Genomic DNA, 13,772 nt, shown 5'->3' with positions numbered 1-13,772 from the left:
AGCATAGTTTACTAAACCAGTCATGTCAATCTAGTCAGTGTCAGATGAGTGGACACGAAGGGAGGAGGGTAGGAAGGGTGCACTGTATAAGTATTTGAACAGGGTCCATGATTGTGTTTGTTGTTGATGCCTGGTGTGTTGGTTAACATTTCCTCTCTCCCTCAATGCTGAGGTGGGACACTACACGGAAGGAGTCTGTGTCCTTGTGTGTGAGTGGGTTGGTTTTTCTATGATTGCGGGGACCTAAAATCCCCCTTATTCCCCACAAGGATAGTAAAACATGGAGAATTCTGAGGACAAAGGCTATTTTAAGCTTAGGAGTTAGGGTTAGTGTTAGAATTAGGGTAAGTGGTTAGGGAAAATAGGATATTGAATAGAAATATATTTTAGGGCCTCACGAGGGTAGAATAACGTGTGTATGCTCCAAATTACCTGTCTGGGCGTAAAGAGGCAATTAGTGTATCCAAGAATGGAAAATACACCACCCCGATACACATACATACACACTCACACCGTCGGAAGTCGCAGGGCCAGAGCGCCTCACCATGCACTGGGAAGTCTAATTATAGAGGGATGTACCCCCCCTCTCCCCTCCCTCTCTTTCCCCATTCTCCTCGTTTTTCTCCCTTCCCTCTCTCCATCCGGTGGCCTGCTGCTTCAGAAACACATTAAAATACTCTCTGTGGCTTAATTAGCAGTCTGAAAAACAAGACCCGCATTCTTGGCCTACTTTGACACACCCACTAGACACACACACACACACACACACACACACACACACACACACACACACACACACACACACACACACATACCCTCGCTAGACACACACACACACACACACACACTGGTGGAAGATGGCGCCGACAGACATGGCAGCTCTGCATCTAGCTCCGTAGCAACATGCAGTATTTTGTTTTTTTGGTGTGTTATTTCTTACACTATTAGCCCTGAACGTTTTTTTTACAAGCATTTCACTACACCCGCAATAACATCTGCTAAATATGTGTATGTGACCAATAAGATTTGATTTGGTATGGCCTTATCTTTGACCAGTAGGAGGCAGTAGTAGACTGTTGGTCAGAAAAGCAATGTTGTGTTGAAATGAGTAGAATTCTGTTTGATGTGTAGCTGATTTAATGACAGAAATGCTAATTTGGAGTATATTTATGACTCCCTTGTGCTCCCAACTTACTGGTCTTATACACAGTCGGGTACACACACCCATATAGTCACACACACTGTCTTTAGGGGAGAACTAGACCAGTGTGACAGCTATGATACAAAATATTAGTTATGATAGAACTAACAGACGTGTGTGTGTGTGTGTGTGCGTGCATTCACCCTAAGTGTGTACCCCTTCTTGTTACCGTGGTGGTATCAGGAGTGTAGTTGCTTCCTGTCCAGCTAGGTGAACGGAAGCCATAAAGTTGGGGAACATTTATTGCTCTCCTTCTCAGCACCTGGTTTACATAATCCCCCCCTCAAGATATTGGTAAGCATTGTTCTAGGCTAGCTACATGTTAACTGTAATTAAACATACTGCAGTATATTGTTAGCATTGGGTACCTTGACACAAAGATGGCGAACAAATGCATATAATTAATTCAGGCCATTTACCTTTACAAAAAAAGGTCAGTTCCGGTCTACTTAACTGGGTGTCTCTCCCATAGACACCAATTTAATAGCAACTGGGAATGTTCTACTTAAGTCACTGACTTTCATTAAACCAGAAATAAACCGTGAGTGGGGTGTCTCACTTCCTCTTCCATCTCTGCTTGACATACTTTATTATTCAAATTATTTTTGTACTTTTATTTTAACAGGAAAAACCTAGGTCTCTTTTTCAAATGTGCCCTGTATTTAAAGTTTTTCTCAGTTTTTCACAATTCCTGACATTTAATCAGAGTAAAAATTCCCTGTCTTAGGTCAGTTAAGATTGTGACATGTCAGAATAATAGAATAATGAAATACATCCACAGGAACACCTCCAATCGACTCAAATGATGTCAATTAGCCTATCAGAAGCTTCTAAAGCCATGACACAATTTTCTGGAATTTTCCAAGCTGTTTAAAGGCTCAGTCAATTTAGTGTATGTACACTTCTGATCCACTGCAATTATGATACAGTGAATTATAAGTGAGATAATCTTTCTGTAAACGATTTTTGGACAAATTACTTGTGTCGTGAAAAAGGTAGATGTCCTCACCGACTTACCAAAACTATAGTTTGTTAACAAGAAATTTGTGGAACCGGCCGCGACCGGGAGGTCCGTGGGGCGATGCACAATTAGCATAGCGTCGTCCGGGTTAGGGAGTGCTTGGCCGGTAGGGATATCCTTGCCTCATCGTGCACCAGCGACTCCTGTGGTTGGCCGGGCGCAGTTCGCGCCAACCAAGGTTGCTAGGTGCACAGTGTTTCCTCCGACACATTGGTGCGGCTGGCTTCCGGGTTGGATGCGCGCTGTGTTAAGAAGCAGTTGGGTTGGGTTGTGTATCGGAGGACGCATGACTTTCAACCTTCGTCTCTCCCGAGCCCGTACAGGAGTTGTAGCGACTAACAATTGGATACCACAAAATTGGGGAGAAAAAGGGGGTAAAATAAAAATAAAAAAATAAAATTGAAAAATAAATTTGTGGAGTGGTTGAAAACGAGTTTAATTACTTCAACCTAAAGTGTATGTAAACTTCCGACTTCAACTGTACGTATGCTAGCTAAATGCTAACCATACTGAAACATTTACATTTGAGTCATTTAGCAGACACTTATACAGAGCGACTTACAGGAGCAATTAGGGTTAAGTGTCTGTTGTATGCTAGCTACATGCTAACCATACTGAAACATCAGATAGTGTGGTCTACAGCTTTTCATGAGATACTCCACCTCAGGCGAGCAATAGCTCGAGACTTCCTTAGATATCGTGCACCAGCTGTTATTTACAAAAATACATAGTCCGCCGCCCCTTGTCTTACCAGACACCGCTGTTCTGTCCTGCCGGTACAGCGTATAACCAACCAGCTGTATGTTGATGATGTCGTTGTTCAGCCACGACTCTGTGAAGCATAAGATATTACAGTTTTGAATGTCCCTTTTGGTAGTTTAATCTTGCGCGTAGGTCATCGATTTTATTCTCCAAAGATTGCACGTTTGCTAGCAAAATGGAGGGAATTGGGGGTTTATTCGATCGCCTACGAATTCTCAGAGGGCAGCCTGCCCTTTGGCCGCTTTTTCTCCGCCTCCTCGTCACGCAAATGACGGGGATATGGGCCTGTTCCCGAGAAAGCAGTATATCGTTCGCGTCGGGCTCGTCAAGACTCTTTAATGGAAAAGTAGGATTCTACCAGTCCATGGTGAGTAATCGCAGTCTTGATGTCCAGAAGTTATTTTCGGTCATAAGAGACGGTAACGGCAACATTATGTACCAAATAAGTAACATGTATGTGGTTGGCACTGGGGAGCTCAGTGTTTCCTCTGCAGTCATTTTATCTGTGGCACTGTGCCACGGCAAAAATCTTTGGCACCACGGCATAAAAATATGTAACTTGAAAAAATATTTCTGTTGAAGCGTACTTTGAAGATGCAAGAACAGTCCACATTTGACTTTTCCTCTGCAAACAAAATAAGTGATGGATAGAAAAATCTGACTACCCCATATTAGACAAGTTTATATATTTACCTAGTAGGCTTGGTGTTGTGTGTTCTACAGCCAGGTCATGTGTGATACAAGTCGGTATTCGATGTCCATCCATGTCTGAGGACATCGGGAGATGATGTGGAAACCAGCCACTTGAGGCAACAGTGAGCGCTGTTACCTTCAAGTAGGTTTCGGTTTTCCTAGAGTGTTGTGGATGGGTGTAAGAATTTGCCTCTTCCAAAGGTTGCAAGTTCGAATCCAGCAATAGAAAGTTGGTTTTCAGATATTTGTTTTAAGCCTATCCCAAACCTTAACCCTTACCTTAACCATTTGAATTAATGCCTAACCTTAAAACACTTTGAAATTTGATTTTGAGAAACATGGATGAACGTCTGAAATCTGACATGAGACTGAGAGCTAGTTTGTGTTCTATGAGAGGTAAATATTCCTCTTCAAGTTACGAGTGCAATACGGAGGGAAAACTGCATTCTGACAAGTCAATGCACAACAATTCTTGCAATCGCAGGGAAAGCAGACGTTTTAATGGCCTTTGTTAAAATGGGGGAATCCAAGCTTTCCTTCCTACTTTATTTATTTCTCAACTCCTAAATATTCCGGAACTGCACATTTTCAAGCCAGACTTTTTAGCAGCGGCAAGTTACCGCTTCGCAATACACCGTGAGTGTATATAGGAGAGTGGGGATAAATGTAACACGGCCCAATTGTAGGTAATTCGTAACTTGCCAGGTAATTAGTAAAAGGCCACCCTACCTCAATATTTTTTGGTTATGTAAAAAATTGTGATGAGAATTATGACATTTTTAGAGTAGTGGCAACCAGGGAAAATCAAATAAAATGTTGTTTGTCACATGCGCCGAATACAGAGCTTACTTAAATTCCCTTAACCAACAATGCAGTTCAAGAAATAGAGTTAAGAAATGTTTTTTTTTTTTTTAATTTGGAGTATATTTGTGTGGGGGTGGGGTATGGTGACATTAAATGGTTTCTGTGAGAAGTAAAGGCAGGGGGCGTGTTACCCCCAGTGGCAGTTTACCCTAAGTTACCCTAACAGTTAAGTCTACATTATATTCACTGTGTTTACGCAAATTTTTTGGGACATATAATTCATCAATAGAATGCTAACTATACTGAACAAGAATATAAACGCAACCTGTAAAGTGTTGGTTTCATGAGCTGAAATAAAAGATCCCAGAAATGTTCCATACACACAAAAAGCTTATTTCTCTCAAATTTTATGCACAATTTGTTTACATCCATGTTAGTGAGCATGTCTCCTTTGTCAAAATAATCCATCCACCTGACAGGTGTGGCATATCAAGAAGCTGATTAAACAGCATGATCATTACACAGGTGCACCTTGTACTAGAGACAATAAAAGGTCATTATAAAATATGCAGTTTTGTCACACAACACAATGTCATAGATGTCTCAAGTTTTGAGGGAGCGTGCAATTGGCATGCTGACTGCGGGAATGTCCACCAGAGCTGTTGCCAGAAAATTGAATGATAATTTCTCTACCATAAGTCTCCTCCAGTGTCGTTTTTGAAAATTTGGCAGTACGCCAACTGGCCTCACAATTGCAAACCATGTGTAACCACATCTGGCTTCTTCACCTGCGGGATCGTCTGAGAACAGCCACCCGGACAGCTGATGAAACTGAACAAGCTTTCTGTAAGAAAGCCCTTTTGTGGAGAAACTCATTCTCATTGGCTGAGCCTGGCTTTTTGTCCTTTTACAAGGTCACCAGCCTCTCTCTCTCTCTCTCATATACACACACACATTCAGTCCTCTCTCTGAGACTGTATGTAGTCTAAGTTAAGTGTTCTGGTTTCTGGATCTAGGTAGAATGATTGAAGTACGTCAGTAAAAAGCTAATTAAGACCACCTCAGTGGACCACCTCATGTGTGTGAGGGAGAGAGGAAATGCAAGATAGAATGCATTCATTCTCAATTACGAGGTGTGAAAGTCTGAAGCCAAAGTGCTACTAAGGCCAAGACCAAACACACACGCACACGCACACGCACACACACACACACACGGAGGCTGTTAAATATGGCACAGAGATATTTTAGCTCTGGTCTGTAATGGCTTTGGATGTAATACATCTGTGAGCCATTATACGCACAACCATAATTACATACACACATTCATTACTTCTGTGCCTTATAGCAAACAGGATGCATGTTTTGGAATATCCTTCTTTCACTCTGTCCTTTATGTTAGTATTGTGGAGTAACTACAGTGTTGTTGATCCATCCACAGTTATCTCCTATCACAGCCATTAAACTCTATAACTGTTTAAAAACACCATTGGCTTTGTGGTGAAATCCCTGAGCGGTTTCCTTTCTCTCCGGCATCTAATTTAATAAGGGTGCCTGTATATTTGTAGTCACTGGGTGTATTGATACACCATCCAAAGTGTATTATTAATAACTGACCATGCTCAATGTCTGTTCTAGTCACTGGGTGTATTGATACACAGGTTATTTCCCTAACAGGTTATTCCCCTAACAGGTTATTCCCCTAACAGGTTATTTCCCTAACAAGTTATTCCCCTGACAGGTTATTCCCCTAACAGGTTATTTCCCTAACAGGTTATTTCCCCAAACAGGTTATTTCCCTAACAGGTTATTTCCCTAACAGGTTATTCCCCTAACAGGTTATTTCCCTAACAGGTTATTTCCCTAACAGGTTATTTCCCTAACAGGTTATTCCCCTAACAGGTTATTCCCCTAACAGGTTATTCCACTAACAGGTTATTCCACTAACAGGTTATTCCACTAACAGGTTATTCCACTAACAGGTTATTCCACTAACAGGTTATTCCACTAACAGGTTATTCCACTAACAGGTTATTTCCATAACAAGTTATTTCCCTGACAGGTTATTTCCCTGACAGGTTATTTCCCTAACAGGTTATTTCCCTAACAGGTTATTTCCCTAACAGGTTATTTCCCTAACAGGTTATTCCACTAACAGGTTATTCCACTAACAGGTTATTCCCCTAACAAGTTATTCCCCTGACAGGTTATTCCCCTGACAGGTTATTCCCCTGACAGGTTATTCCACTGACAGGTTATTCCCCTAACAGGTTATTCCCCAAACAGCACAAGAACTTGCATTACCCAAAACAGTTACAAGCCATACAAAAATAAAAATCCTCCAATAAATATTTAAAATGGGCGACAGGGGGACAAGAGTCTCAGGTTTAAGTTTAGTCTGCAGGCTATTCCATAGGCAAGGAGCGTAACAGGAAAAGGCAGCCATACCCAACTCTGTGGAAATCGCATGGGCCTCAAGTGTAATCCATGCTTGAAACCTGGTTTTAGGAATTCTAATTCTATTATTGATGAGAGATGATAAATAAGAAGGTTGTTTATTCAGAAGTGCTTTATAGACAAACACGAGAGCATGTTGTTCTCATCTCACGGACAGCGAAGTCCAACCCACATTTTGATATAAAACACAGTGGTGAGTTCTGTACCTAGCACCTGTAATAAACCTAAGTGCGCAATGATAAGTAGCATCCAGCCATTTAAGTGTTGATGCCGTAGCATGCATGTAGATAATATCCCCATAATCTATAACAGACAGAAAAGTAGCTTGCACAATTTGCCTTCTATTTCTAGAGGACAAACATGTCCTGTTTCTATAGAGAAAGCCTTGCATGATTTTTTGCCGAATGATCCTCAGGCTATGGAAACCTTATACATATCTAGCAGTAATATTTCCAGTTTCTCCCTCACCCAGAATAATTATTTGTCATTAGTAAATGTACAGAAGTTGGGAATTGATTGAGATATTTTCTTATTTAATTTGGGAGTATTTCTCACAGTAGAGGAAAAGGTGCATCTCTGTGTCTACCTCCCCTGTCATACAGTGACTACATAGACATAATGGCAACCCAAAAGTGTCTACCTTTTTTCTATAGCCAATTGGTAGACACTGAGTCTGTATTTGGTGTTTTAATTTCTGTAACAATCTGATTGATTTGTTTGTTTGGATAATACGGTTATTTAGTGTTTTTAACAGCTGACATATGGGACTATTTTCAGTTTTCAGCTCTTGGGTTTCTGTACAGCACTTTGTGACATTGGCTGATGTAAAACGAGCTTCATAAATACATTTGATTGATTAAAATGGTGCCAAAGTGTCCTTTTCTTTATATTAAAACCTCACTAGGGTATGTGGGACGCTAGCGTCACACCTGGCCAACATCCAGTGAAATTGCAGAGCGCCAAATTCAAATGCAGAAATACTCATTGAAAACATACAGGTATTTTACATAGGTTTAAAGATGAACTTCTTGTGAATCCAACAACGATGTCAGATTTCAAAAAGGCTTTACTGCGAAAGCATACCTTACGATTATTTTAGAACATCACCCAGCAGACAAATCATTACAAACAGGAACCAGCCAAGTAGAAGAGTGACACAAGTCAGAAATAGAGATACAATTAACCACTTACCTTTGATGATCTTCATATGGTTGCACTCAGAAGACATTAATTTACTCAATAAATGTTTGTTTTGTTCGATAAAGTCTCTTTATATCCAAAAACTTCCATTTTGTTTGTGTGTTTTCTTCAGTAATCCACAGGCTCAAACGCAGTGACAACAGGCAGACAAAAAAAATCTAAATTGTATCCATAAAGCTCATAGAAACATGTCAAACGATGTTTATATTCAACCCTCAGGTTGTTTTTAGCCTAAATAATCGATAATATTTCGACCGGACAATAACGTTGTCAATATAAAAGGTAAACAAGAAAGGCACTCTCTCGGTTGTGCGCATGAAGAAGCTCACTGCAGGATCTACTCATTCAGACTGCTCTTACTCCCTCATTTTTCAGAATACAAGCCTGAAACCATTTATAAAGACTGTTGACATCTAGAGGAAGGCATAGGAACTGCAATTTGAGTTCCAAGTCAATGGTTACTGTAATGGCATTGAATAGAAAACTACAACAAACAAAAAAATCCTACTTCCTGGATGGATTTTCTCAGGTTTATACTCAGACACTATGTAACAGTTTCTATAACAGTTTCTGAAACTTGAGTGTTTTCTATCCAAATCTACCAATTATATGCATATCCTATCTTCTGGGCCTGAGTAGCAAGCAGTTTAATTTGGGCACGCTTTTCATCCAAAATTCCGAATGCTGTCCCCTACCCTAGAGAAGTTTTAACAATTAAAGGGAATCTTCCGAGTTCCACTCTGCATGCATTATTTAGGGTATTTGGGATAATTCTGAAGAATTCTGTATGTAGATTTTCTATTGGGTTTTTCGCCCAATGCGTATAAGCATAATTCCAGGTTGGACCCAAAACCTTGCCTCCGTAAACTGCAATTGGTAAAATTACACTTGAATATTTAGCACTAGACTTGGATAGGAATATTTATTTTAAAAATATATATTTTTATGGAGTACAATGCTTTGCAGGTTTTTTCTTTTGAGTGAAATCACTCCCAGACCAAATCCACCAGAGGCACTGATTTTTAGTCCCAGGTAGTTGTACCATTTGTGCGTGTTCAACCATTTCCTAATTTGAAGGAGTGTCTGTTGCATTGATTCCTGATAGTAAATCGCAGCTTTGGTTTTCTGAAAGTTAAAGGTGATTGCCCAGTTGATGCTCCATTCCTAAACAATGTTAGGTTGTTCCTGTTGACCTTACTCTGTTGGTGACAGTAGGTCAAGGTCATCTGCATAGAGCAGGAATCTGACCTCATCTTTAAGGGTGTGTCCAACAACAATGCTAATTGGTTGACGTAAACTTTGAACAGGTTTGGACTTCGAGTGCACCCTTGTCTCACCCCCATCCTTGTGCAAAAAACAATGTTATTTTATTGTAAAGTTTAATACTACATGTGTTGTTTGAGTAAATAGATTTTATGATGTTGTATACGTTGCCCCCATTGCAGCTTGATCCATCATGCCATATGGAATCAAAAAGCATTCTTTAAATCAACAAAACATGCAAATCCTTTTTTTTCCCTCTCGCTCTCTCATACACACACTAACATATACATATATGGAGACACATCTAGACTGTAATGATACTCAGTAACACAATAGATTCTAAAAGTTCAACATATGTCTTAGTATATGCACGGTAGCACAGTATGTTTGACTCCTGATAAGTGTACATCAGATACATGTAAAGTCAAGCAAGTACACTACACTGCCGAGTTGTGTAGCAGGTGGTTGCAGCGACAGCCCGCAATTTTAATGATCACCATTATGCTTTACTAATTGTGTTTTTGAGTTGCGTATGTATGTAAGGTAGGCCAAGTAAATTAGGCTGTACACATTCACCACAAGCTATTGCATTGCATATGTATTCATCATTTCACTGTATTTCTACAATGTAGTGCAATGTCACCCTGTTGACCACATGGTGGCAGTGCTACTATGCAGTTGTGACTCGGCACACATTCAACACACACACACACACACACACACACACACACACACACACACACACACACACACACACTGAGTTAGCAGGGGGGCTTTTGAAGTTTGGGCTGGTGGCCTCAGGCAGTGGAAGCTCCCTGCTGCAATGTTACTGAGTTGGCAAATAGGCTGGAAAAAGTGTGCGTGTGTGTGTAATTATATAGTATATCCATCAACCTCCCCTCCCCTGACAGGCAGTGTACATACAGTAGCACCATGCTACAGAGAGGGCTATGTAACCAAGAACACTTAATGTTACCATGGACAGAATATAGGCTTTCTTTACTAATACTCCACACACAACACTGGAACAGAGAGACTAGTGTGAGTATCTTACAGTATCAATCAGACATGAATTTGCACACACACCCATCTCACCTTACTGCATACTGATTTCCTCCACAAATCAAGTCATAAACCCCATATACAAGCACTTTCAGTCAAAACCGGTGTACTGTACTGGATGTTTGCTACCATTTTGCCTCCCCTTGCACATCGGATTTACTATGCGTATACATACTGAAAGATTTCAAGACTCCGACACCATTTCCATATTCATGATCTACAGTGCTTTCCGAAAGTGTTCATACCCCTTGACTTATTCCACATTTTGTTGTTACAGCCCAAATTCCAAATGGATAAAATAAAAAAATAAAACATTCTCACTCATCGACACACAATAACCCACAGTGACAAAGTGAAAACATGTTTTTATACATTTTTTTGGCACGTTTATTGAGAATGAAATACAAAAGATCTTGTTTACATACAGTACCAGTCAAGTTTGGACACACCACCTCATTCAAGGGTTTTTCTTTATTTTTACAATTTTTTACATTGTAGAATAAGAGTGAAGTCATCAAAACTATGAAATAACACTTATGGAGTCACGTAGTAACCAAAAAAGTGTTAGACAAATTTAAATATATTTTATATTTCAGATTCTTCAAAGTAGCCACCCTTTGCCTTGATGACAGCTTTGATATCTCTTGGCATTCTCTCAACCAGCTTCACCGGGAATGCTTTTCCAACAGTCCCAGTTCCCACATTTTCTGAGCACTTGTTGGCTGCTTTTCCTTGCCTCCAACTCATCCCAAACCATCTCAATTGGGTTGAGGTCAGGTGATTGTGGAGGCCAGATCATCTGATGCAGCACTCCATCACTCTCCTTCTTGGTCAAATAGCCCTTACACAACCTGGAGGTGTGTTTTGGGTCATTGTCTTGTTGAAAAACAAATGATAGTCCCACTAAGCGCAAACCAGATGGGATGGTGTATCGCTGCAGAATACTATGGTGGCCATGCTGGTTAAGTGTGCCTTGAATCCTAAGTAAATCACCTATAGTGCCACCAGCAAAGCACTCCCACACAATCGCACCACTTTCTCCATGCTTCACGGTGGGAACCACACATGCGGAGTTCATCCGTTCACCTATTCTGCGTCTCACAAGGACACGGCGGTTGGAACAAACAATCTCAAATTTGGACTCATCAGACCAAAGGACAGATTTCCACCTGTCTAATGTCCAATGCTCGTGTTTCTTGCCCCAAGCAAATCTCTTATTATTATTGGTGTCCTTTAGTAGTGGTTTCTTTGCAGCAATTTGACCATGAAGGCCTGATTCACACACTCCTCTGAACAGTTGATGTTGAGCTGTCTGTAACTTGAACTCTGAAACATTTATTTGGGCTGCAATTTCTGAGGCTGGTAAGTCTAATGAACTTATCCTCTGCGGCAGAGGTAACTCTGGGTCTTCATTTCCTGTGGCGGTCCTCATGAGAGCCAGTTTCATCATAGCGCTTGATGGTTTTTACGACTGCACTTGAAGAAACTTTCAAAGTTCTTGAAATTTTCCGGATTGACTGACCTTTTATGTCTTAAAGTAATGATGGACTGTCGTTTATCTTTCTTATTTGAGCTGTTCTTGCCATAATATGGACTTGGTCTTTTACCAAATAGGGCTATCTTCTCTATACCACCCCTACCATGTCACAACACAACTGATCAGCTGAAATGCATTAAGAAATTCCACAAATTAACTTTTAACAAGGCATACCTGTTAATTTAAATGCATTCCATGTGACTACCTCATTAAGCTAGTTGAGAGAATGCCAAGAGTGTGCAAGGCTGTCATCAAGGTAAAGGGTGGCTACTTTGAAGAATCTCAAATATAAAATATATTTTGATTGGTTTAACACGTTTTTGCATACTACATGATTCCATGTGTGTTATTTCATAGTTTTGATGTCTTCACTATTATTCTACAATGTTAGAAAATAGTCAAAATAAAGAAAAACCCTTTAATGAGTAGGTGTGTCCGAACTTTTGACGTACTGTAAGTATTCACACCTCTTTGCTATGCCACTCCAAATTGAGCTCCGGTGCATCTAATTCCCTTTGATCATCCTTGAGATGTCACTACAACTTGATTGGAGTCCACCTGTGGCCAATTCAATTGTTTGGACATGATTTAGAAAGAAACACAACAGTCTATAGAAGGTACCACAGTGCATGTCAGAGCAGAAACTACCATGAAGTCCAAGGAACTGTCCGTAGATCTCTGAGAAGTGTGATGAGGCATATATCTGGGTGAAGGAGATAAAACCATTTCTAGAGTGTTGAATGTTTCTAAGAGCACAGTGTTCTCTATCAATGAGAAATTGAAAAAAATATGGAACTACCCAGACTCTGCCTAGAGCTGGCTGTCAGCCCAACTGAACAACCGGGCAGAAGGAGGTGACCAAGAACCCAGTGGCCAGACGGAAGCAACTCCCGAGAAAAAGGCACATGACCGCACACCTGGAATTAGCAAAAAATGCATTTGGAAGACTCTTAGAGCATAAGGCAAAATATTCTCTGGTCTGATGAGACAGAAATGTAACTATTTGTCCTGAATGCAAAGCACTTTCTGGAGAACCAGGCACAGCTCATCACCTGTCTAATATCATCCCTACCGTGATGTATGGTGGTGGCAGTGTCATTCTATGGGGATACTTTTCATCAGCAGGGACTGTGGGACTGGTAAGCATAGATGGATCAATGAATGGAGTCAAATACAGGCAAGTCGTTGATGAGAACATCCAGAGTGCAAACGACTAGACTGGGGTGAAGATTTACATTCCAACAGGACAATGACCCAAAGCATACGCTGGAATGGCTTCAGAATAAGAAAGTGAAAGTCATTGAGTGGCCCAGCCAAGGCCCAGACTTGAATCCCGTTGAAAATCTGTGGAAAGACTGTTCACCGCCTTTCCCCATCTAACTAGGGCACGCGGAATATATGCCATTTTGGAGTCAACAGAAGTTAGAAACAACACCATAAATATTCACTTACCTTTGATCTTCATCAGAAGGCACTCCCAGGAATCCCAGTTTGACAATAAATGACTGATTTGTTCCATAAAGTCCATCATTTATGTCCAAATAGCCACTTGTTGTTAGCGTGTTCAGCCCAGTAATCCATCTTCATGAGGCGCAGGCACTTCGTCCAGACAAAAACTCAAAAAGTTCCATTACAGTCCTTTAGAAACATGTCAAACGATGTACGGAATCAATCTTTAGGATGTTTTTAATATAAAACATCAATAATGTTCCAACTGGAGAATTCCTTTGTCCGAAGAAAAGCACTGGAACGAGAGGTAACTCTTGTCGGGAGCG

The 13,772-nt window shown here is 40.6% G+C and overlaps 1 protein-coding gene across 48 annotated transcripts in view; it reads left to right on the top strand.

Annotated features, from left to right (window-relative positions):
* LOC118397635 (juxtaposed with another zinc finger protein 1) overlaps nucleotides 1-13,772 on the top strand; it is a 39,277-nt gene that overhangs the window by 7,659 nt on the left and 17,846 nt on the right. The gene's annotated exons all lie outside the window — the stretch shown is intronic.

The sequence above is a fragment of the Oncorhynchus keta genome, chromosome 19 (genome assembly GCF_023373465.1).
Source record: "Oncorhynchus keta strain PuntledgeMale-10-30-2019 chromosome 19, Oket_V2, whole genome shotgun sequence".
Classification (NCBI taxonomy): Eukaryota; Metazoa; Chordata; class Actinopteri; order Salmoniformes; family Salmonidae; genus Oncorhynchus; species Oncorhynchus keta.
This window is presented reverse-complemented; position numbering and strand designations above follow the sequence as displayed.